General features: G+C 48.1%; 1 long non-coding RNA gene across 2 annotated transcripts; it reads left to right on the top strand.

Annotated features, from left to right (window-relative positions):
• Positions 1–1,143: 1,143 nt before the first annotated feature.
• Positions 1,144–11,028, top strand: LOC113223879. 2 transcript variants are annotated; one of them, XR_003308916.1, is made up of 4 exons: positions 1,144–1,199; positions 4,840–4,949; positions 8,523–8,744; positions 10,898–11,028. It is a non-coding gene; the product is annotated as an uncharacterized LOC113223879 (long non-coding RNA). The 2 variants fall into 2 exon arrangements; XR_003308915.1 differs by lacking the exon at positions 10,898–11,028 and having other exon boundaries at positions 8,523–8,847.
• Positions 11,029–23,919: the final 12,891 nt, after the last annotated feature.

The following is a 23,919-nucleotide window of genomic DNA, read 5'->3' as shown; positions in this document are numbered from 1 at the left end:
TCCCTTGGCCTCCTGTAGAAGATACCATCGTTAAATGCAATTCATCATTTTTTTTTTTTGAGATTATAGAAGCCACAGCACGCAATGGTTTTGTGATTTACATGGAAGTCCATGATTTATTTTGAGTTAATTTGTATCAAAGCTAGCAGGTTGAGGTTGCGATTCATTTTTTGATGTTGCTGTGTCTCCTTGCTCCAGAAATTTCAGTGAAATGGATATTCCTCCTCCATTCAATTACTTTTGCTCCATGGTCAAAAATTAGACATAATTCCAGGTATCTGTTTCTGCGTTCTCTGTGCTGTTCCATTTATTTATGTGTCTTATCTTTGTTCCATGCCATACTCTCCCCATTTTATCACAGCAATATAATAAGCCCAAAACGTGTGTGATCTCTGTCACTTAATTCTTTCTCAAAATGGTTTCAACTCGCTTTTCCATTGCTTTATACATGTTGCAATAATCTTTTCTATGTATATTTTTTAAAAATTTCTAGGTATATTTTTAAAATGCTTGGATTTTTATATGAATTTTGTTTGTTTCTTGAGATGGATTCTCGCTCTGTCGCCCAGGCTGGAGTTTAGTGGCGCAATCTTAGCTCACTGCAACCTCCACCTCCTCAGTTCAAGCAATTATTTCTGCCTCAGCCTCCCAAGTAGCTGGAATTACAGGCGCCTGCCACCACACCCAGGTAATTTTTGTATTTTTATTAGAGACGTGGTTTCGTCGTGTTGGCCAGGCTGGTCTCAATCAAACTCCTGACCTCAGGTGATCTGCCTGCCTCAGCCTCCCAAAGTGCTGGGATTGCAGGCGTGAGCCACTGCATCCAGCCTGAATTTTGTTAACTTTGTAAATCAGTTTATTGAGAACGGACATCTTTACTGTAGTGAATGTGCTCCATGAACGTAGTATGCCTTTCCTTTATTTGGGTCTTCTTTCATGTTTTTCATGAGAATTTTTATAATTTTTATCATACAGAACTACATATGCTTGGTGAGATTTATATATAAGTATCTCATTCTCTTTGGAGCAATTTAAAATAGTTTGTTTTTTCTTTGAGACAGAGTCTCGCTCTGCAGCCCAGGCTGGAATACAATGACACGATCTCGGCTCTCTGCAACCTCCGCCTCCCGGGTTCAAGTGATTCTCCTGCCTTAGCCTCCCGAGTAGCTGGGACTACAAGCACCTGCCACCTCGCCCAGGTAATTTTTTTGTATTTTCTGTAGAGACTGGATTTCACCATGTTGGCCAGGCTGATCTCAAACTGCTGAACTCAGATGATCCACTCACCTCGGCCTCCCAAAGTGCTGGGATGACAGGCGTGAGCCACCACACCTGGCCTAAAATACTATTATATTTTGTATTTTGGTTTCCCCTTGTTCATTATCACTGTATAGAAATACAATAGATTTTTATACATGTATCTTGTATCCTGTGAACTTATTGAGCTCATTTATTAGTTCTAGAAAGTTTTTTTCCAGATTATTTGAGATTTCTATCAAGACAATTAGATCATCTTCAAAGAGAGACAATTTTTTTTTCTTTTTTTCCATGAGGGTTTGTTTTTACTCTTTGACTATTGTTTGTATATTTTGAATTCTTCCTAATGATTTTTTTAAAGCCAAATGATGTTTGGATCCTTCCTGTACTTCCCTAGACCCCATCCTGGAAAATCCCTCAAGATATACTGAGGTCAGAGGTCTCCAAGGAACAGGTGCTTTAAACCCTGCTCCGTGACCACGTGACTTACCCAACCCTTGCAAATGCTTCCAGAATATGTCTTTCTTTAGTCTTTTGCTGATACGTTTAATCAATTCACCAGTTTAAAATGTTTTATTCATACTGTAAATAAACCAGCGTTTCCCCGTGACTTTTCCCCTTTATAGTCAAAGCTGTACACACTGAGCCCACTGCCTTTTAATGCTTTCTGCTTTGCCAAAACCACCCTTACTTTTCTGCCTATTGAAACATCATCGTCAGGGCCGGGCGCAGTGGCTCACACCTGTCATCCCAGCACTTTGGGAGGCTGAGGCAGGCAGATCACGAGGTTGGGAGTTCGAGACCAGCCTGGCCAACATGGTGAAATCCCGTCTCTACTAAAAATACAAAAATTAGCTGAGTGTATGGCAGGCGCCTCTAGTCCCAGCTACTCAGGAGGTTGAGGCAGGAGAAGCGGAGGTTGCAGTGAACCGAGATGGTGCCATTGCACTCCAGCCTGGGCAACAGTGCGAGACTACGTCTCAAAACAAGAACGAAAAAACGTCATTGTCAATATTCATTTTCGGTTTGAGCCTCCGTTTCTTTCTCCTTTAAATGAAATTGCTTAAGAGCAGATGTTCTTCAGCACTGTATTCCTCCTTCCCAGTTCTCTTTGTTTCTCCTGCTGGATTAAAAATCTTAAATAATACCCATCTTGTTGGCACCAGACTCGCGTTGCCGAAATCCCATTTAGCTAAGCTGGCGTTGTGATCTCCCGGGTCTTCTAATGACATGCTTAAGCATGCCCCCCTCGGTGTGTGCAGGGGAAGCTGTGTCACTCATGTTGATCTGTCAGAAATGAACACAACAGCTCCCCTGCCAGTAGGATGCCCCGGGCTGGGCTCTGCCTGTCCGCTCCCTGATGGAAGGTGGCTATGCAATTTCTCATGCTGCCTTCTTGGAATAGTACCGAGAGTACGTCCACAAAATAATGCTGTGGCAGGCTGAATTACAGCCCCCAGTCACATACGGTCCTTATCCTTAAAACCCATGGATAGCCTGTAATGAGGCTGAGGTGGGCAGATCACCTGAGGTCAGGAGTTCAAGACCAGCCTGGCCCACATGGCGACACCCCGTCTCTACTAAAAATATAGAAATTGGCCGGGCGCGGTGGCTCATGTCTGTAATCCCAGCACTTTGGGAAGCCAAGGCAGGTGGATCACAAAGTCAGGAGATCGAGACCATCCTGGCTAACACAGTGAAACCATGTCTCTACGAAAAAGAAAAAAAAAAAAAAAATTAGCCGGGCATGGTGGCGGGCACCTGTAGTCCCAGCTACTCGGGAGGCTGAGGTAGGGAGAATGGCCTGAACTCAGGAGGCAGAGTTTGCAGTGATCCAAGATTGTGCCACTGCACTCCAGCCTGGGCGACAGAGCAAGATTCTGTCTCAAAAAAAAAAGAAAAAAGAAAATTATCTGGCTGTGGTGGTGCGAGCCTATAATCCTGGCTACTCAGGGTGCCAAGGCAGGAGAATCACTTGAACCCAGAAAGTGGAGGTTGCGGTGAGCCGAAATCACGCCACTGCACTCCAGCCTGGGCGACAGAGCAAGACTTCATCTCAAAAACAAACATAAACAAACAACAACACTAAAACAGGAATAGGGTTACATTATGTGGTAACGGACTTTAAAGATGCAGTTCAGTTAATGATCTTGAGATGGGAGGATGATATTGGGTGATTGACGTGGATCCTCAATGTCATCATCAGCATCTCTCTAAGGAGGAGGCAGAGAGAGACTGGACTAGCAAGAGAGTACACGATGTCAGGACGAAAACGAGGTCCGATGTGGCTGGCTTTGAAGACGGAGGAACGGGCGACAGGCCAAGAAATGAAAGGAATACAGCTCTGAAAGCTGCAAAAACGCAAAGGATCAGCTTCTCCCTAGAGCCTCCGGAAGACACACTGCCCTGCTGACACCGTGATTTTAGCCCAGGGAGGCTGACTGTTGCAGTTCTGACCTCCAGAACTGTAGGATCATGTACTGATGTTGTTTCAGCCCAATAGATAACTTCCTACAGCAGATATAGCGCTTCCTATAGCCAGCCTTACTTGGACTTCAGTGGGAGCCTTTTTGGACAATGTGATAAGTGGAGTTCTCTCCTTGCCATCAAAGTGCCAGCTTTCAGCCTGCTGTTGGGGAAGAGATGATGGTTGCCCACGGGGTCTGCCTTCCATCACAGGCTTGTGTGCAAAGAGGTGTTTTTTTTTGTTTGTTTTTGAGACGGAGTCTCACTCTGTGGCCCAGGCTGGAGTGCGGTGCCGGATCTCCGCTCACTGCAAGCTCCGCCTCCCGGGTTCCCGCCATTCTTCTGCCTCAGCCTCCCGAGTAGCTGGGACTACAGGCGCCGCCACCTCGCCCGGCTAGTTTTTGTATTTTTTTTTTAGTAGAGACGGGGTTTCACCGTGTTAGCCAGGATGGTCTCGATCTCCTGACCTCGTGATCCACCCGTCTCGGCCTCCCAAAGTGCTGGGATGACAGGCTTGAGCCACCGCGCCCAGCCACAAAGAGGTTTTGTTTCTTTGATGTTGTTGTTGTTTGAGACAGAATCTCGCTCTGTCACCCAGGCTGGAGTGCAGTGGTGCAATCTTGGCTCACTGCAACCTCCGCCTTCCAGATTCAAGGGATTCTCTTGCCTCAGCCTCCTGAGTAGCTGAGACTACAGGCGCCCATCACCACACCTGGCCAATTTTTGCATTTTTAGTAGAGATGGGGTTTTACCATATTGGCCAGGCTGGTCTCAAACTCCTGACCTCAGATGATCCACCCACCTCAGCCTTCCAAAGTGCTGGGATGACAGGTGTGAGCCACCGCACCTGGCCTATATGCAAGGAGTTTCTAAGAAAGAGTGTGTTCAAGGAAGAGCATCAGGTAGCGTTGTTTGAGAACTCACAACCTGCAGAGGCAGCAGTAAACATGTCTGATGCACTTTCCTGAGAGTGTTCAATTGGGTTAGTGTAAGAATCCCACCATTTCTGGCTCCCATATCTTCCAACGTAGACATATCACCTCTGACTTTGCAGAAGAAACCATCTGCGGTAGAAATGATAGCAATGTCCATATTATCATTCCCTTTTATCATTAGAACAGCTGATGCTTCTTGAACTATACATACCGGATTGAATCCTCGCAAAGGGAAAGTCGGAGATCAGAGATCAGCCTCGTCTGCAAGGTCAGGCAGGAGTCATATACCAGGTAAGCCCTGACTCCAGCTTGCGTGGATCTCACCACAAAGCACAGGCTAATGTTAACCCCCAGGCCATTTTCAGGTGCATCCAGTCTCTGGGACACATCGCCTGTCATTTCCATCAAGACTGAGCTTCCAGGAGGGGAGGTTTTATCCTGACAGGACAGACCTGGGTGTTCAGGCTAATCTCCAACCATTACCTCCACTCAGGTGTGTGTGGTAAATCCCCAGTTACTAGGAGCCCCATGTCACTGTGACCTAAGTCACTTGCTCCATACATACCCTCTGGCTGCGTCTGTTTTGTGTTGCTGTGAAGGAATCCCTGAGGCTGGATCATTTATAAAGAAAAGAGGTTTATTTGGCTCATGATTCTGGTGGCTGGAAAGTTCAAGACTGGACATTTGCATCTGGTAAGCGCCTCGGGCTGCTTCCACTGAGACAGAGAGTGTATTCGTCTGTTTTCACACTGCTGATAAAGCCATACCTGAGACTGAGGTTGTTTGGGACTTACAGGTGCACATGTCCAGGGAAGCCTCACAATCATGGTGGAAGGCAAGGAGGAGCAAGTCACGTTTTACGTGGATGGCAGCAGATCTCTTGAGACCCATCCATTATCATGAGAACAACATGAGAAAGACCCGCCCCCATAATTCAGGCATCTCCCATTGGATCCCTGCCACAACCCATGGGAATTATGGGAGCTAGAAGATGAGATTTGGGGGGGGACACAGAGAGGAAGGGGAGCTGTGCGTGCAGAGACCACATGTAGAGACAGGACGCGAGAGAGAGAGCGAGCGAGCGTGGGGAGCTTCCAGACTCTTTGGAACAGCCAGCTTTCATGGGAACTCAGAAGAGAGACACTCTCAAGGGTGAACACTAATCTGTGTGTGAGGAATCCACTCCTGTGCTCCAAACACCTCTCATTAGTCCCCAGTTTCAGCACGAGGTATGGAGGGGTACAAACATCCCAACCGTAGCGTGTCTGAAACCATGCAATGAAACCATCGTTGGCATAGCAACGATCAGAAAAGCAGATCTGAAGTGGAAACGATGCATTCTCTGCCTCTCACCAGCATCATGATTTTCAGACTGTGGAAATTTTGCTTTTGCCTGTTGCGGGTTTGTTCTGTCTTTTCGATAAACGTATCTCTAGCAACAACAAGTGGCTTCTGCCGTGTGAATGCCTTAAAGAGAAGTGAGGTAAACACAGTGTAGTGGAAATATCGGGATGCAGCAGGAGCGCCGCAGAAAATGAGATCCTGTCCTCCAGAATCTCCTTTCGTCATCGGTGGTGCTGCGATTCATCTTTCCTTGCTTTGCAGTAGAGACGTAAACAAATTTCAAACCCAACGGGCATCCCTGGTTACTCCCTCCCCTCTGTCCAGTTAGTGACGGTGTGAGCCATCCTCCTTTTTATCCGGTCCTAGCAGTCTAGCATGAGACAGCATGCCTGAGTCTGGAGAAATCCCACTGGAAGACTCCTGCATGGTGAAGAACCTCCTGGTTCCTCCCAAGAAAGAAAAATGGCAGCCTTCTAAGGTACTGGCCTATGATGTAGCTCCCATTAGTCAGATGCGTGTGCCCCAGACTTGGAATCAGGCACAAGAACATGGCTATAGTCTGGATGATGGTGCCTCTGCCAAATTCACGTTTCGGAACTTAACCTCCCAGATAATGGGTATTAGGAAGCGTGGGCCATCAGGACGTAGGATGACTGCCCTCATGCATGAGCTTGAGAGATTCTGCTGGCTCCTTCTGCCCCTCTGCCATGTGAGAACACCAAGAAAGCACCATCTCTCAAGCAGAGACAGAGCAAGCCCTCAGCAGACACTATGCAGCCCTCAGCAGATGTAGGCTGAGAACTGGGAGAAGGGTCTTTCTCTATTGCTTGAGCTTATGGATGGCAGGGAGGCATCGGGGTCTCAGGTGAGACTCCTTGTGTTTGAATCTTCCATGTATCTTAAAAAGTCATGAAAGGAACAAGACTCCGTTCACACACTCTTTCAAGTTTCTTCTTCTTTCTTCCTTCTTCCTTCTTCTTCCTCTTCCTTTCTCCTTCTCCTCCTCCCTCCTCCTCCTCCCCCCCCTCCTCCTTCCTTTCTTCTTCCTTCTTCCTTCTTCTTTCTTCTTTTTTTTTCTTTGAGATGGAGTCTTGCTCTGTTGCCCATGCTGGAGTGCAGTGACATGATCTTGGCTCACTGCAAGCTCTGCCTCCCAGGTTCAAGTGAAAAGTGATGCTCTTTCCTCAGCTTCCCAAGTAGCTGGGACTACAGGCGCCTGCCACCACGCCTAGCTCATTTTTGTATTTTTATTAGAGATGGGGTTTCACCATGTTAGCCAGGATGGTCTGGATCTCTTGACCTCGTGATCCACCCACCGCGGCCTCCCAAAGTACTGGGATGACAGGCGTGAGCCACCATGCCTGGCCCCTGGTTCCCTCTTCTAGGAAATGCAGGAATGATAATATAGGTTGACTGTTCCTCATCTGGAAGTCCAAAACCTGAAATGCTCCAAAATCTGAAACTATTTGAGCACCAGCGCGGTGCCACAAGTGGAAAATTACAGTGATACTAAGGTGGTATGTGTCGGGAGGACTCTTTGTTCGTTGACGAAGGACAAGGAACTCTTGACCTTATGTGCAAAGTCACAGTCAAAATGCAGTCAAAACTTTGTTATAGGCACAAAATTGTTAAAATGTATAAAATTACCTTCTGGTCATGTGTATAAGATGCTTAGGAGGCCGGGGTGGTGGCTCATGCTTATAATTCTGGCACTTTGGGAGGCCGAGGCGGGTGAATCATTTGAGGTCAGGGGTTCGAGACCAGCCTGACCAACATGGTGAAACCCTGTCTCCACTAAAAATTCAAAAAAATGAGCCGGGTGTGGCGGCATGCACCTGTCATCCCAGCTACTGGGAGGCTGAGGTAGGAGAATCCCTTAAACCTAGGAGGCGGAGGTTGCAGTGAGCTGAGATCGTGCCACTGCACTCCAGCCTGGTGCCAGAGCAAGACTCTATCTCAAAAAAAAAAAAAAAAAAAAAGAAAGAAAGAAAAAGATGCATGTGAAACATAAACGAATTTTGCATTTAGACAAGAGCCCGATCCCAAGATATCTCATTGAATATACAAATATAACAAAATCTGAAAAAACAAAATGTTTGAAACTCTTCCAGTCCATGGCATTTCAGATAAAAGATCCTCAACCTGTATGAACTTTCTGGTTTCCTGGGAAAATCAAATGAATGGTTTTAAATCAAGAATTGGACACAGGGCTTGGTTCTTAGTAAGTGCTCAGAATGTTCTTGTCGTTATTATAGTCGTCAACAATCCTAACGATTATTCAATATTTCTACCTGCTTGTCAAGAGCAGGAACAAATTCAATCTTTTCCATGTACGCACTCCTCTTCATTTGCTGGTTTCTCTATAAAATACCCATGCGCTTTGTTTCCCCCAATAGGTTTTTGGGCCCATCTGTGCTTTGTTTTGCGGAAGGGAATTAGAAGAAAAAGGTTTAGACTGGCATCACCAAAAGTCTTTTCTCTCTTTAAAAGTTATTCTTATTTTCCACCCGTCTTTGACAGCATCTTTATCTTCACCGAAAAGAATCCATGTGGACAATGTCTTCCCTTCCACACCGTTCACCGGAGACGTGAAAATCTGCAGCTGACATTCCTGGCTGTACTCAAGTTTCTGAGGAAAGGGCTCAACAGAGAAGTAATTCCTTCCAGGGACTTCGAGCTATGACCTTGGGAACTGAAATCTGGACACAAAGGGAACGGGTGTTTGCCTTCACCTCATGAAAGGTGAATGATGTTCTGCGGTCGCAGTGGCTTATGTATTTCCTTCCTTCCTTCCTTTCTCCCTCCCTCCCTCCCTCCCTTCCTTCCCTCCTTCCCTTCTTCCCTCCTTTCTTCCTTCCTTCCTTCTCTCTTTCTCTTCTTTCTTCTTTCTTTTCTCCTTTCTTTCTTTTTGAGACAGTTTCCTTCCTTCCTTCCTTCTTCCTTCCCTCCTTTCTTCCTTCCTTCTCTTTCTCTCTCTTCTTTCTTTCTTCTTTCTCTCTTTTCTCCTTTCTTTTTGAGACAGTTTCCTTCCTTCCTTCCTCTTTCTTTTCTTTCTCTCTCTCTCTTTCTTTCTTTTTAAGACAGAGTTGGGACGGAGTCTTGCTCTGTCGCCCAGGCTGGAGTGCAGTGGCCGGATCTCAGCTCACTGCAACCTCCGCCTCCCGGGTTCACACCATTCTCCTGCCTCAGCCTCCCAAGTAGCTGGGACTACAGGTGCCCGCCACCTCGCCCGGCTAGTTTTTGAATTTTTAGTAGAGACGGGGTTTCACAGTGTTAGCCAGGATGGTCTCGATCTCCTGACCTTGTGATCCGCCCACCTCAGCCTCCCAAAGTGCTGGGATGACAGGCGTGAGCCACTGCGCCTGGCCGTCACTGGCCATTTTTAATTTTTTGTCTTCTTTTTTCAGATGGAGTCTCACTCTGTCACCCAGGCTGGAGTGCAGTGCTGCAATCTCTGCTCACTGTAACCTCCACCTCCTGGGTTCAAGCGATTCTCTTGCCTCAGCCTCCCAGGTGTCTGGGACTACAGGTGCATGCCACCACGCCCAGCTAATTTTTGTATTTTTAGTAGAGACAGGGTTTCACCATATTGGCCAAGCTGGTCTCGAACTCCTGATCTCAGGTCATCCACCCACCTCGGACTCCCAAAGCGTTGGGATTACAGGTGTGAGCCACCGCGCCTGGCCCATTTTAAATGATTGTCGTATTCTATTTTTAAACTCACATCTGTTAAACGTATTTAGTTCTTATTTTTAGTCACCACCAACACTAGGACGTAAAACCATAATAACTTCAGCAGTTTATAAAACCCTTGAAATGTGAACGCCTGTAGGAACCAACCGTGTGAAATGGTTTAAACCACACTTATTTGAAATGAGAGAAGGAATTGCAGACTCCCTTTAGAACTGGGAACTTCTTCAGCCCAGAGGTCATCGATTCTTCATCTACTTTATCTACCGTCTTATCAGTCAATCAGCGGGAAATAAATCTGCATTTGTTGAACAACCTGCTGACCAAATTAATGAATATGCCTTGGTGCTTTACTTGCAATTCTGTGGCTTAATTAAGGATCTTTAAAAATATTAGTTTTTCGGCCGGCCGTGGTGGCTCACACCTGTCGTCCCAGCACTTTGGGAGGCCGAGGCGGGTGCATCACCTGAGGTCGGGAGTTCCAGACCAGCCTGACCAACATGGTGAAACCCCATCTCTACCAAAAATACAAAATTTTTTTGTACAGCAAGACAGAGCAAGACTCCATCTTAAAAAAAGAGGCCGGGCGCGGTGGCTCAAGCCTGTAATCCCAGCACTTCGGGAGGCCAAGACGGGCAGATCACGAGGTCAGGAGATCGAGACCATCCTGGCTAACACGGTGAAACCCCATCTCTACTAAAAAATACAAAAAACTAGCCGGGCGAGGTGGCGGGCGCCTGTAGTCCCAGCTACTCGGGAGGCTGAGGCAGGAGAATGGCGTAAACCTGGGAGGCGGAGCTTGCAGTGAGCTGAGATCCGGCCACTGCACTCCAGCCTGGGCGACAGAGCGAGACTCAGTCTCAAAAAAAAAAAAAGAAAAGAAAAGAAAAGTCCCACAGTTCAGCAGGGTTCTTGCACGAGATGATGAGGATAAGGGTAGGTGAGCACGTGGAAAGGGTGAGAACAGGTCGATTGTGTTGGAGAAAAGAATAAAGACAGAAAAGCCAGAAGACCGCCTGGGAAGTCAACCTGCCCCAGCAGATACAAAACTACAGTCAGCAGGAGCCAGCATACACCCCTGACCTGTGCAAAGCTTTTTCCATCCTTTACTTAAATAGAACGCTGCCTTTGAAAAAAAGTTTTAATAAACATGGAAATCATAAATCCTTATTTATGTAAATAATATATCCTGGTCTTATTCTTAGAACCATTGGTTTTTCACGGCTCATTAAGAAAGCTCGGGGAGGTGACTCAACGCCTGTCATCCCAGCACTTTGAGAGGCCGAGGTGGGCAGATCACGAGGTCAGGAGTTCGAGACCAGCCTGACCAACACGGTGAAACCCCGTCTCTATTAAAAATACAAAAATTAGCTGGGCGTGGTGGTGTGAGCCTGTAATTCCAGCTACTCGGGAGGCTGAGGCAGGAGAATCGCTTGAACCCGGGAGGTGGAGGTTACGGTGAGCCGAGATCGCGCCACTGCACTCCAGCCTGGGCGACAGAGCAAGACTCCGTCTCAAAATAAACAAATAAATAAATACAAATAAAGAACTTGGTCCTCAATCTGAGGTGGCAGGATAGAATCTCCAGGGGCCGCTCTGTTCTTACCCGGTAATGAAAATTTAGCCATCAGAGAGAGGTCAGAACGGCCGACTCCTCATACAGCCGGAAAGCTGAGGCTACCTTTATGCTTGTTTCCCTCCTCCTCAGCGAATATGTCCATTGCTACTTTCTCAATGTCTTGGAGATGTTTCTATCACAGTTTTGCATTTTGCGACAAGTTCCGTAGAGTCTGCCTTTCGCCAGGAGCCTGGAAACCTACCTTCCTCACACGATGTCTCAGGCCTGTTCACAGCCGCTGAGTCCACACCGTGTTTTAAACACGCAGCATTGAATAGAAGCTCAGCCATGGAAATCAATTTTTTTACTCACGGTTCTGCCCTCTAATGATAGACAAGGCGGGTTTCATATACAAGAGACGTGGATTTCTGCAAGATATAATTAATACTTTATCACTTTCTGCTCTGAAAGTTGCCTTTGTTTATTGCACTGCCAAATTGAAAGTTGGCAAGGTGAGAAGTAGTTTCCTGTGACAATACATTGGGATTTTTTTTTTTTTTCCTGTAAGAAATTTAAGATGACAGCCAGGCGTGGTGGATCCTGCCTGTCATCCCAGCACTTTGGGAGGCCGAGGCGGGCAGATCACCTGAGGTCGGGAGTTCGAGACCAGCCTGGCCAACATGGTGAAACCCCATCTCTATCAAAACTAGTAAGACTTACCTGGGTGTGGTGGCACACTCCTGTCATCCCAGCTACTCGGAAGGCTGAGGCAGGAGAATCGTTGGAACCCGGGAGGCGGAGGTTGCAGTGAGCTGAGATCGCACCACTGCACTCCAGCCTGGGCAACACAGCAAGACTCCATCTAAAAAAAAAAAGAAAAGAAATTTCAGATGAGTGACGGCTAAAGTTTTAGGAACAAGGAGTGACACTGTGAAGGCTATGGGGGAAATCCCACTGTTTAAATGTAAGGAAGAGGTGGAGAAAAGGGAGAGGAAGCAGGGATCCCAGAAACACCGATCTGACACGCCCAAGTTCAGAAATAGTCTGAAAACATTCACTTGCTTCGTTCCAAGAAAAACCCAAATGTAACTGGATTCAGAGAAGTCGTTTTTGTCCATGATTTGATTTTTTTTTTTTTTTTTTTTTTGAGACAGTGTCTTGCTCTGTCTCCCAGGCTGGAGCGCAGTGGCGTGATCTCAGCTCACTGCAACCTCTGCCTCCTGGGTTCAAGCGATTTTCCTGCCTCAGCCTCCCCAGTAGCTGGGATTACAGGCACCTGCCACCACAGCCAGCTAATTTTTGTATTTTTTGTAGAGACGGGGTTTCACCATGTTGGCCAGGCTGGTCTCGAACTCCCGACCTCAGGTGATCCGCCTGCCTTGGCCTCCCAAAGTGCTGGGATTACAGGCGTGAGCCACCAACCTGGCTAATTTTTGTATTTTTAGTAGACATGGGGTTTCACCATGTTGGCCAGGCTAGTCTTGAACTCCTGACCTCAGGCGACCTATCCGCCTCAGCCTCCCAAAGTGCTGGGATGACAGGCGTGAGGCACCACACGCGGCCAGAGGCTGTGAGTTTCCGGTGTGAATTTTTGTTTTGACTTCATATGCGCCATAAGCCTTTTTTAATTTATTTTTATTTTTTTTATGTTAACCCTTGTCTCTCTGAGCCAAACCAAATACATTAATTATTGGAGCAAGGAGAACGGTTATAAAAGGCTCTGAGTGAAGAATTCACATTCTCCCTTTCTTGGCTGCTCTCTTTTGTCCCGAAATCTCACTTTGTCTCATTCATAGTAAAGTACGTATTTTTCACACTCCTCTCTTCCTTTAGCAAATGCCAAAGGCTTAAATGCATTGAGAGCAGACGCTTCTCATGATTGGTAATTATCCCCTCAGCCGAATGCAAGAAGGGGGCCTCGTGGGTAAGGCAGGTGTTCGTGAAAATGCCCGAGTTTTTATCACCGTGGCTACCATCTCGGCTCTTGGCTCCTCTCCCCCGAGGATCCTGGCTTCCCCCAGCAGGATAATTACTGGGTTATTACACTTGAACCCTGGCTGCTCTCAAGAAAAAACAATGTATCCTGTCCTCCTGGCACATGGCCATTCTTATTTTAAACAGCCGGGGACGGCCCTCCTCTCTGCTTTTTCCACTCTGCAGGATACCATTGTCATTTGCTAGCAGGAGAAATGTGGCCATGCCTCAGAGTCCACACTGCAGGAACCCCAGAAGCTCAGATTTGTGTTGAGGCCGCTCTGGGGACGTGACAGCACGTTTTTTGTGTGGTTGTGGTTGACGGTTTTGTGCGTGATTGGCCTCTCCCATCCTTTTTCTACCTGTGGCTTCTCATCCAGGAGGTCATGGGAACAGACGCTGATTTCAGCATTTCGACTTTTTTTTTTTTAGTAAAGATGCATATATTGGCCGGGTGCGGTAGCTCACGCCTGTCATCCCAGCACTTTGGGAGGCTGAGGTGGGTGGATCCCTTGAGGTCAGGAGTTCGAGACCAGCCTGGGCAACATAGGGAAACCCCGTTTCTACTAAAAATACAAAAATTAACCGGTGATGGTGGCACATGCCTGTAATCTCAGCACTTTATGAGGGCAAGGCAGGGAGATCACCTCAGGTCAGGAGTTCGAGACCAGCCTGGCCAACGTCGCAAAACCCTGTCTGTAGTAAAAATACAAAAGTTAGGCAGTGTGATGGTGGGGGTCTGTAGCTCCAGGTACTTGGGAGGATGAGGCAGGGGAATCGCTTGAACCCAGGAGGCAGAGGTTGCAGTGAGCCAAGATCACACCACTGCACTCCAGCCTGGGTGACAGAGCGAGACTCCGTCTCAAAACAAAAAAAAAAGACATAAGCCGGGCTTGGTGGCTCACACCTGTAATCCCAGCACTTTGGGAGGCCAAGGCAGGTGGATCACGAGGTCAGGAGATGGAGACAATCCTGGCTAACACGGTGAAACCCGGTCTCCACTAAAAATACAAAAAATTAGCCAGGTGTGGTGTTGGGCACCTGTGGTCCCAGCTACTCGGGAGGCTGAGGCAGAAGAACGGCGTGAACCCGGGAGGCGGATCTCGCAGTGAGCCGAGATCGGGCCACTGCACTCCAGCCTGGGCGACAGAGCGAGACTCTGTCTCAAAAAAGAAGAAATAAGCTGGGCATGGTGGCTCATGCCTGTAATCCCAGCACTTTGGGAGGTCAAAGTGGATGAATCACAAGGTCAGGAGTTCGAGACCAGCCTGGCCAACATGGCAAAAACCTATCTCTAGTAAAAATACAAAAGTTAGCTGGACGTGGTAGCGGGTGCCTACTCAGGAGGCTGAGGCAGGAGAATCACTTGGACCCAGCAGGCAGAGGTTGCAGTGAGCCAAGATCATGTCACCGTACTCCAGCCAGGGCGACAGAACAAGACTCTGTCTCAAAATACAATAAATAGGCCAGGCGTGGTGGCTCATGCCTATAATCCCAGCACTTTGGGAGGTCGAGGTGGGTGGATTATGAGATCAGTAGTTCAAGACCAGCCTGGCCAACATGGCAAAACCCTGTCTGCAGTAAAAATACAAAAATTAGCCAGACGTGGTGGTGGGCGCCTGTAACCCCAGCTACTCAGTGGGCTGAGGCAGGAGAATCACTTGAACCCAGGAGGCAGAGGTTGTAGTGAGCCAAGATCACGCCACTGCACTCCAGCCTGGGCACCAGAATGAGAGACTCCGTTTCAAAAAAAGAAGAAATAAATACAATAGAAATAAAAAGAAAAATGCATGTGTCTTGATTATAAATGCCTGCATTTCATAGCTCGCCTTAGCTGGGCTGTTTGCATTTGGTTTGTTTGTTTGAGATGGAGTTTTGTTCTTGTTGCCCAGGCTGGAGTGCAGTGGTGTGATCTCGGCTCACCGCAAGCCTCCACCTTCCGGGTTCAAGCGATTCTCCTGCCTCAGCCTCCTGAGTAACTGGGATGACAGGTGCCCGCCACCACACCTGGCTAATTTTGTATTTTTAGTAGTGACGGGGTTTCTCCCAGTTGGTCGGGCTGGTCTCGAACTCCCAACCTCAGGTGATCCGCCGGTCTCGTCCTCCCAAAGTGCTGGGATGACAGGCATGAGCCACTGTGCCTGGCTGGGCTGTTTGCATTTTGAAGCCAAGGGCAGAGTTGACAGACCATGGAAAAGAACCTGGAGTTGGAAGCAGCTGTCTCCAGAGAACATGACACACAAGACGCCCCTGCCGTGGTGGCTCAGATGGCTACCGGGATCTCACAGGCTTGCAGGCTCTGCTCCATCCCTCGAAACTCTTGGTCTGCCTCTGCGACAGTCTGAGGACTTCCTGAGTTTTCCGTGGCTCCCCAGGGGACCTAAAGCCCTGGGAGTCAAGCTTCCCTGATGGTATTTCTTTTTTGTGTCCTGTTGAGCTGCAAGGGGGTTTCTGTCTCTTCCTCTGTGTCTACATAACAAGTAAGGAAATGCCTAAAAAACCATGCAGGACAAAGGAACCAAAAGGCCATGCAGGACAAAGGAACCAAAAGGCATCACACTCACAAAGGATACATCAACATGGCAGGATGCATATCAAAGTGTGGGACACAGGAGCCGGGAACTCCTGCTTATTCCAGCATCTCAACTTTTTTTTTTCTTTTTTTTAGATGGAGTCTGGCTCTGTCCCCCAGGCTGGAGTGCAGTGTCGTGATCTCGGCTCAATGCAAACTCTACCTCCCGGGTTCACACCCTTCTCCTGCCTCAGCCTTCCGAGTAGCTGGGACTACAGGTGCCCGCCATCACGCCTGGCCAATTTTTATTTGTATTTTTAGTAGAGACGGGGTTTCACCGTGTTAGCCAGGATGGTCTTGATCTCCTGACCTGGTGATCCACCTGCCTCTGTCTCCCAAAGTGCTGGGATTACAGGCGTGAGCCACCATGCCCGGCCTTTTTTTTTTTTGAGACGGAGTCTCACTGTGTCACCCAGGCTGGAGTGCAGTGGTACAATCTTGGCTCATTGCAATCTCCACCTCCCAGGTTCAAGCGATTCTCCTGCCTCAGCCTCCCAAGTAGCTGGGATTACAGGCATGCGCCACCACGCCCGACTGATTTTATATTTTTAATAGAGATGGGGTTTCTCCATGTTGGTCGGGTTGTTCTCAAACTCCTGGTCACATGTGATCTGCCCCCCTTGGCCTCCCAAAGTGCTGGGATTACAGGCATGAGCCATTGCACCAAGCCTCATTTCAACATTTTTAAATAATGCATATGTTGGCCAGGAGCAGTGGATCACTCCCGTGATCCCAGCACTTTGGGAGACCAAGGCAGGTGACTTGCCTGAGGTCAGTAGTTCAAGACCAGCCTGGCCAACATGATGAAACCCCATCTCTACTACAAATACAAAAATTAACCGGGAGTGGTGGCACATGCCTGTAATCTCAGCACTTTGGGAGGCCGAGGCGGTCACTTTGGGATCGCGTGAGGTCAGGTTTTGGAGATCAGTCTGGCCTACATGGTGAAACTCCGTCTCTACTAAAAATACAAAAATTAGCCAGGCGTGGTGGCACGCACCTGTAATCCCAGCTACTCGGGAGGCTGAGGCAAGAGAATCGCTTGAACCTTGGAGGTGGAGGTTGCAGTGAGCCGAGATCGCACCATTTCACTCCAGCCTGGGCAACAAGAGCAAAACTCAGTCTAAAAAAAAAATAATGCTTCTAATGGAAAATGGTTTTGTGGTTCCTCAAAAAGAAAGCATCCATATGACCCAGCAACTTCACTCCTAGGTACAGACCCCAAAGAATTAAAAACAGGAGCTCAAAGAGGTACATGGTCCCACCAGCATTATTCACAATAGTCAAAAGGCAGAGATAGCCCAAGGGTTCATCTGTGCATGAATGGATAAACATGCACACAGTGGAATATTATGCAGCCAGGAAAAAGAATGGAGCACTGGCAGGTGCTATGGCGTGGATGAGCCTTTGAAAAACTTCATGTTCAGTGAAAGATGCCAGATACACAAGCACACATGTTGTATGCCTCAATATACATGACATGTCCAGAACAGGTAAATCCATAGACTCAAAGTGGCTTTGTGGTTACCAGAGGATGAAGAAGCGGGAATGAGGAGTAACTGCTCATGAGAATAGATCTCTGAGATAATGAAAATATTCTCAACCTAGACAGAGGTGGTACTTGTACAACACTGTGAATGGACTAATGGCCCCCGAATTGTCCACTTTGAAACAGTTGATTTTAGGCTGTATGAATTTCACCTCAATAAAAGATATTTATTTTGTTTTTGTTTTTTTATTTTATTTTATTTTTTTTGAGACGGAGTCTCACTCTGTCGCCCAGGCTGGAGTGCAGTGGCCGGATCTCAGCTCACTGCAAGCTCCGCCTCCCAGGTTTACGCCATTCTCCTGCCTCAGCCTCCCGAGTAACTGGGACTACAGGCGCCCGCCACCTCGCCCGGCTAGTTTTTTTTGTATTTTTTTTAGGAGAGACGGGGATTCACCGTGATAGCCAGGATGGTCTCGATCTCCTGACCTCGTGATCTACCCGTCTTGGCCTCCCAAAGTGCTGGGATTACAGGCTTGAGCCACCGCACCCGGCCTTGTTTTTTTATTATACTTTAAGTTCTGGGGTACATGTGCAGAACGTGCAGGTTGGTTACATAGGTATACATGGGCTATAGTGGTTTGCTGCACCCATCAACTCTTCATTTGCATTAGGTATTTCTTCTAATGCTACCCCTTCCCCTGCCCTGCACCCCCGACAGACCCTGGTGTGTGATGCTCCCCTCCCTGTGTCCATGTGTTCTCATTGTTCAACTCCCACTTATGAGTGAGAACATGTGGTGTTTGGTTTTCTGTTCTTTTTTTTTTTTTTTTTTTTTTTTGAGACGGAGTCTTGCTCTGTCGCCCAGGCTAGAGTGCAGCGGCCGGATCTCAGCTCACCGCAACCTCTGCCTCCTGGGTTCACGCCATTCTCCTGCCTCAGCCTCCCGAGTGGCTGGGACCACAGGCGCCCACCACCTCGCCCGGCTAATTTTTTGTATTTTTAGTAGAGACGGGGTTTCACCGTGTTAGCCAGGAGGGTCTCGATCTCCTGACCTCGTGATCCGCCCGTCTCGGCCTCCCAAAGTGCTGGGATTACAGGCTTGAGCCACCGCGCCCGGCGGTTTTCTGTTCTTGTGTTAGTTTGCTGAAAATGATGGTTTCTGGCTTCATCCATGTCCCTGCAAAGGACACAAACTCATCCTTTTTTATGGCTGCATAGTATTCCATGGTGTATACTCGTGGACTATACATCATCCCTGGTCATTAGAGAAATGCAAATCAAAACCACAATGAGATATACCATCTTATGCCCATTAGAAGAGCGATCATTAAAAAGTCAGGAAACAACAAATGTTGAGAGGATGTGGAGAAATAGGAACGCTTTTACACTATTGGTGGGAGTGTAAATTGGTTCAACGATTGTGGAAGACAGTGTGGCGATTCCTCAAGGACCTAGAAGCAGAAATACCATTGACCCAGAATCTCATTTGACCCAGCAATCCCATGACTGGGTATACACCCAAAGGATTATAAATCATTCTACTATAAAGACACATGCACATGTGTGTTTACTGCAGCACTGTTCACAATAGCAAAGACTTGAAACCAACCCAAATGCCCATCAATGATGGACTGGATAAAGAAGATGTTTTTAAAAATAGTCTTTAAAAATGGAAAGAGAAGAGAGCAGAGGGTAGATACCAGGATGCCATCCACAGCAGAGCTCTGCCTGTGCAGATGCTGAGAAGAGACAGAACCTCAAACCCTGGGACTCCTGGGTGTCCGCAAAGCATTGGCTCCTGGTTTGTAAGAAAACTAAGCATTCAGAAACATTTGCCATGATTTTCCTAAATTATGTTGACTCTGCTGGTAGTTACTGAAAGGTATTTTAGGTCTGTGCGCTACAATCATCATAATAACAAATTGAGCTTGTGTGTTGCGTATCTTTACTCTGATTTTTCAGTGATTCAATTTCACTATGTTTACAAAAGAATTCATCTTCAATATATTGGAGGAAAAACGACAAAAACGAACATTGACAGTGGAAGAAGGCTTGGTTTCCATCACCTGTGTCTCAGGTTCCCCTGGAGAAAATTTTAAGTGCATGGATGGGAACTTTCTCTGTTTGGGGTTCCCATAACTCTTTCCAAGCCTGAATTGATTATCATCATCACCATCATCATCGTCACCATCATAACCATCACCATCATCACCATCACTAGCATCTTTGCCACGATCATCATCACCATCATTGCCATCAGCATCATCTTCACCATCATCCTCATCATCACCATCACCATCATCATCACCATCATAACCATCTTTATCACCATCATAACCATTACCATCATCACCGTCACTAGCATCTTTGCCACGATCATCATCACCATCACTGTTACTATTACCATGATCACTATCACCATCATTTTCACCATCATCACCATCACCATCATCATTATCGTCATCCTCATCATCGCCATCACCATCAGCACCATCACCATTGTCATTATCACCATCACCATCATCACCATCACTAACTTCTTTGCCACTGCCATCATCACCATCGCCATCATCTTTACCATCGTCGTCCTCACCATCATCATCACCATCACCACCATCACCATCATCATTATCACCATCATTATCACCACCATAACCTTTACCATCATCACCATCACTACTACCATCATCACTATCACCATCAACACCATCACCACCATCATTATCATCATCGCCATCACCATCAGCACCACCACCATCGTCATTATCACCATCACCGTCATCACCATCACTAACTTCTTTGCCACTACCATCATCACCATCATTCAAACCCTCTGTGTAAAAATGAATGAGAAAAATCACGACTCCCCCATGACACCTGCTGGCAGAGAAACCCACACAGAATCAGACTCAAACACGCTGTTTCTCCCTGTCTCTCTCTCTCTGATCCTCTCTCCCTACCTCCTTCTCTGTCTCTCTCTCTGTCCCTGTCTCTCTGTCCCTGTCTCTCCCTCCTTCCTTTTCTCTCTCTCTCTTCCTCTGTCTCTCCCTCACTCTCTTTTCCCTTTCTCTCACCTCTCTTCCCTTCTCTGTGTCTTGACAAAAACTCTTTTCTTTGACTGAAACCTAAGCCAGTCTCCTCTGAGTCCCCTGCCCGACGAGGCTGGACCTTGGGCTTCCCTCCACGTCCTTGTAGAATCACTTCTGAGCAAGAATCCTGCTACACCAGTGGGGTGAAAGTCCCCCACCCTTGAGGCCTGACTGTCCTGATCACCCTGGCTGGCGGTCCGCAGTGATCCAATCAAGTCAGTGTAGCCAGAAACTGCTTCTCCTGGGAATTTCCTCTGAGTAATCCACAGCCCCTACCCGTGTCGCCCCATAGTTATAAATCTCCACTTCTCCACATTGGAGTCAAGACAGGGTCTGTTCTCTCCCCATTGCAAGATTTTGCTACAGGGGGTTTCCTGATAGCTGCCATCTTGGATGCCTTCAATGAAATCTGCTTTCCTGTCTTTAACTGGCATTGAAATATTTCTTTTTCTTTTTTTAATTTAAATTTTATTTTATTTTACTTTATGTTCTGGGATACATGTGCTGAACATGCAGGTTTGTTACATACGTGTACATGTGCCATGGTGGTTTGCTTGTGCCTATCAACCTGTCATCTAGGTTTTAAGCCCTACATGCATTAGGCATTTGTCCTAATGCTCTCCCTACCCTTGCTCCCCACCTGCCGACAGGCCCCGGTGTGTGATGCTCCCCTCCCTGTGTCCGTGTGTTCTCATTGTTCAACTCCCACTGATGAGCGAGAACATGAGGTGTTTGGTTTTCTGTTCCTGTGTGAGTTTCTTGATTATAAATCATTCTACTATAAAGACACATGCACACATACGTTGATTGCGGCACTATTCACAATAGCAAAGACTTGGAACCAACCCACATGCCCATCAATGATGGACTGGATAAAGAAAATGTGGCACATAGACACCACGGAATACTATGCAGCCATAAAAAAGGATGAGTTCATGTCCTTTGCAGAGACATAGATGAAGCTGAAATAGTTCTTCCTTTAACCCTACGTTCTCTCCCTGTCAGTGTGTATCGGTCTCTGGCTCTCACCCCACGTTGGTTCTGAAATGTCCACCTTGAATGTAAAATCCCAGGGAAGTGGGGCCCGAAGAGCTGTCATGGTTCCTAACACGCCCATTGCATGGCGTTCTGCCCACCTGAGACGTGGCCCTCGATCTTGTCCTCTCGCCCACCCTGCATTTTCCAAGGGCGTCTTTCCTTATCCATGGCTCAGAGTCCCCTTCCTAAGTGTCCATGTCAGCATCCTGGAGACAAATGATGGCTGCAGGCTCTGGGACTCTGTGGTACCCAACAGCTCTGGGGGCCGAATCCATACGATGCTGGAATCATCTTATAGATTCACGGGGCCACAGCTCCATGGCAACCTTGCTGCCCAGGCGAGGGTGCCCGTCATTCTAGCCTCCTCGGGAGTGCGGTGCCTTCGGAGACCCACGAGGTGCGGTGCTGAGACTGGACACATCCCAGCAAAACCAGCTGGTCACTCAGACCCTGGCTGTGACTCCAAAACCCCTAAGCACATAGGGAGACGCGCCAGCAGTGCCCGGACAAACTGACTTTCCACGCCGCAGGTCCCTGTGAGTCTGTTCTACAGCAGCAATCCATCCCCATCCAGCAAGGGCCTTTTCCATGAGAAAAGGCTTGACCCTGAGGTCAAGCATACGTGCCAACCACCCCAGCAAGCCCCTTGGATCCTGCCCCCCCCCCCCAGGAGCCCTGGAACCCACTGCCACATCGCGCCTGGCATGCTAATTCTGGGTGTCGGAGACTGCATTCTTGCAGCCAGCACTCTCCCATTTATTCATTCTCCAAGAGGCCACGGTGCTCCCCGTGGCTGCATCCAGAGGTTCACCGGCCACGTGCCCTTGTAGGTGACCATCGGTTTCTCTCCTGGAATCTCCACCTACCGCCTGCTCCAACTTCCTTGGGGGGCACACCTCCCACGCAAAGCCAGTCTGCTGTCTTTGTGCAGTCAGCTCCCTACTGAGCTGTACCCACATCTACGGGTACCACCAAGACAGTCTGCTAGCCTCCGAGGCACTGGGGCTGAGGTCAGCACAACGGCCTGGCCATGTTCTCCTAGAAGACGCCTGAATCTCTTCCTCCACTCTTGCCTGGCCCCTTAGGTCTGAGGAAGTCACCGTGGCTTGGAGGCAAGAGTCCAGTCGTGCAATGGAGGCAAATCCTTCGGCTTCCACAGTCCTTAGGAGGGAACAGCGTCCATTTCTTCCTCAATGCGGGGGTTGCAAAGGTGGGAAAGGTTAACGGGAAGGAGGCATGCTTTCCACCTGGTGAATGATCCTGTGATGTTATCCCCACCTCTGAGCTTTCCTTGGGCGGGCACTCTGGGCCACTAACTGAACCCTGATGCTGACAACAATGAATGTATAAAGACACCCGAAGCTGCCGTTCCCTGCTGGTAAGGCTGGCTCTCGTTATATTCCCATCACCTGAAAATCATTTTATCACGTCGAAGGAAGCCCCTGGCCCTGAAAGACTCACTTCTCCCTGCGGTGACGTTTAAAATTCCATTTCCCGTTATTAACGTTTTACCCAGGGGGCAAAGCCTTGCTCTGTCCTCGTCTTCAGAAGCCACCGTGCGTCTCTTTCCTTTGGGAAATTTAATTTTTAAGCAACAAACAGTGACTGCATCTATCTGTAGGGTACAGCGTGACATATTCTGATACAAGTGCACCTCATGGGATAATTGCCTGAAGCCAATAAGCATATGCATCACCTCACCTGCTTTTCTTTTGTGTGTGTGGTGCACGCATTTAAAATCCTACATTTAGGCCGGGCGCGGTGGCTCACGCCTGTCATCCCAGCACTTTGGAAGGTGGGCGGATCACGAGGTCAGGAGATCGAGACCATCTTGGCTAACACGGTGAAACCCCATCTCTATCAAAAAAATATAAAAAACTAGCCGGGCGAGGTGGCGGCGCCTGCAGTCCCAGCTACTCGGGAGGCTGAGGCAGGACAATAGCGTGAACCCGGGACGCGGAGCTTGCAGTGAGCCGAGATCACACCACTGCACTCCAGCCTGGGCGACAGAGAGAGACTCTGTCCAAAAAAAAAAAAAAAAATTCTGCGTTTATTGTAGGAGTGTTCACAATAGCAAATAGCAAATACATGGGATCAACCCAAGAGTCCATCAACACATGAATGGGGCCGGGCGCGGTGGCTCACGCCTGTCATCCCAGCACTTTGGGTGGCCGAGGCAGGCGGATCACCTGAGGTTGGAAGTTCGAGACCAGCCTGGCCAACATGGAGAAACCCCGTCTCTACTAAAACTACAAAACTGGCTAGGCGTGGTGGCTCAAGCCTGTTATCCCAGCACTTTGGGAGGCCCAGACGGGCGGATCACGAGGTCACTGTCTCTACTAAAAATACAAAAAACTAGCCGGGCGAGGTGGCGGGTGCCTGTAGTCCCAGCTACTCAGGAGGCTGAGGCAGGAGAATGGCGTGAACCCGGGAGGCAGAGCTTGCAGTGAGCTGAGATCCGGCCACTGCACTCCAGCCTGGGCGACAGAGCGAGACTCTGTCTCAAA

The sequence above is a fragment of the Piliocolobus tephrosceles genome, chromosome Y, assembly GCF_002776525.5.
Source record: "Piliocolobus tephrosceles isolate RC106 chromosome Y, ASM277652v3, whole genome shotgun sequence".
NCBI lineage: Eukaryota > Metazoa > Chordata > Mammalia > Primates > Cercopithecidae > Piliocolobus > Piliocolobus tephrosceles.
Note: the sequence above shows the minus strand (reverse complement) of the source record. Positions and strands in the feature narration are given on the sequence as shown.